We start from the raw sequence: 2,500 nt of genomic DNA on the forward strand, positions 1-2,500 counted from the left end.
GGCGGCGCGCAGCGCCGTCCCAAGTACTTGGTCGGGTTCGAGAGAGGCGCAATCGCCCGGAGTTAGGCGAGTAGACGCTTTCGGTGCGACCACCCGTGCTCCCAACTGAGCTTGCCGCTGCCGACAGAGGCCCGGGAGCGTGCTGTCGTGGCATTGCCGGCGGGAGACAACACGCGCCACCTACGGTGACCGGCAGCTCCAACGCCAGCGCCACAGAAGGACAAAAGCCCCACTTGGGTGCCGAAGCGAACTCTCCCAGCACAGCGCACGCGCCAACACATCCGCACAGCTGCGATACAAACCACCAGCGAGAACCGCTGGGGCGACCGAGCAGCAGACGGCGTCGCGGCGCCGAGCGCCGGGCGGCGGCGCATCCTCAACGCACACAGTCCTCAATCGGACCAGCACACTGAAGATGTCCACCGCGCTTCGCACCGGGCCCGCGAGGACCTACTTTGGCCGCACGGCGCCGCGCGCAGGGTGCGCCGGCGCGCAGCTGCGACGCCTGCCGCGTCCGTCGGCCGGCGCGCCTGCCACTGGCCGCCCCCACCAGCCGGCTGTAGCGCGTGCGCCCACGCACCGCGCGGCCAGCACGCCGGGAGGCGCCCCCTCACCGGCCGGGGACGGTCCCACCCAGCCACCGCCGCGTATCGCTTCACACCCAGATGCCGTTCAGTTTCGTCGGCATGGTGGGTATCGCTGGAACAACCGGTTAGTACCTCAACCTATCGTCGCCATCACCGATTCACCCCTAGCGAGAACAACCGCACCACAACAGGTTACCATTTGTTCATTTGCGTAACTTCACCAGAAAACGCAGGCGTCCATCGCCATTTGCAACTTCAACGATTATTGCATGCCTGTGTCAGGTGTCACGCCACACTACGTCTGCCCACATACACGCAACAAAATGTGCACGCCTAGACAATACGTGGAAGGTGGCCCCCGTACGTATGCGATGTCCATTGCTCGAACGACTGTCAACCGGCCTCTGTAGCATGTCGCAGATATGGAACGCGGTGCACCATGCCATCACGGTGTGTGAGGAGAGACGACTAGGTCCGAATACATCAACAGACAGCTCATGCTGATCGCCATCCACGGCGTCCGTTCCTCCCACACGTCTCTATGGCGTACCACACTGCAATCCAGCTCTCATAGGGAGACGACACGTAGCTGCGTGCACAATATTTGCACTGTATGGTCCGCCGTTTTTGGGCGCAGTCGTTGTACGGTCACACATGTGCCACGATGTATCATTCAGTACATAAGGACGAATGTGCAGTACAGATTGTGGTTTACGCGTACGACATTAGCGGACAGTTGACACAGGCCGCACCACAACGTAGCCTGAGTACGTCGCATGCGAAGGGCATTGAACATGCAAAGTTCTCACCAACCAGCTTGCGAAGGCAGGGGGCAAGGTGGGGACGTGGGGAGGGGCGGCATGTACGTCCTGCTGCCATCCACATTACAGTGTACAGCAGGAGCATGTGGAAAGTGAGCAAGACTTGCAAGGTGTTTAACATGAAGCGATACACAGGGGAGCGGGCAGTGCGAGTAGCGAACTATATTGCGAGGGTTGCGGGTGGGCAACACTACACTAATTGAACGAGTCGTATAACAATTACAGAGCAGGTTTAGGCGACAACGTGGGTTACGTTAGGGGACAACGTGGGTTACGTTAGGGGACAACGTGGGTTACGTTAGGGGACAACGTGGGTTAGGTTAGGGGACAACGTGGGTTAGGTTAAGGTACAACGTGGGTTAGGTTAAGGCACAACGTGGGTTAGGTTAAGGCACAACGTGGGTTAGGTTAAGGCACAACGTGGGTTAGGTTAAGGCACAACGTGGGTTAGGTTAAGGTACAACATGGGTTAGGTTAAGGTACAACATGGGTTAGGTTAAGGTACAACATGGGTTAGGTTAAGGTACAACATGGGTTAGGTTAAGGTACAACATGGGTTAGGTTAAGGTACAACATAGGTTAGGTTAAGGCACAACATAGGTTAGGTTAAGGCACAACATAGGTTAGGTTAAGGCACAACATAGGTTAGGTTAAGGCACAACATAGGTTAGGTTAAGGCACAACATAGGTTAGGTTAAGGCACAACATAGGTTAGGTTAAGGCACAACATAGGTTAGGTTAGGTTAGGTTAGGTTACACGTTGTTGTAAGGAAAGGTGTAAGGGGGGGGAGCAGGTTCGTTGATAGTGATTATAGTAAGTGAATGCTTGTGACATGATCAGATTTGTCACGTCAGGATGCACCTTTGGCTTATTAGAGGCGGCGCTCCAATTCTATGCTTGTGTCAGACCTGTGTCTTTGACTCATGTCATTGTTTGTGCGCTGTGACAGGAGGTACTATTGTGATGTTGGGTGCACCGTTGTATAGGACATGTGTGGGTATTGGTGCCTTATCTGCGCAATGGTGGATGTCGAAAGGGGGGGATATTCTATTTTCCGCATGGACCTCCTGGTCTGGTTGTGATAGTGTGGA

The sequence above is a fragment of the Schistocerca piceifrons genome, unplaced genomic scaffold, assembly GCF_021461385.2.
Source record: "Schistocerca piceifrons isolate TAMUIC-IGC-003096 unplaced genomic scaffold, iqSchPice1.1 HiC_scaffold_1278, whole genome shotgun sequence".
Classification (NCBI taxonomy): domain Eukaryota; kingdom Metazoa; phylum Arthropoda; class Insecta; order Orthoptera; family Acrididae; genus Schistocerca; species Schistocerca piceifrons.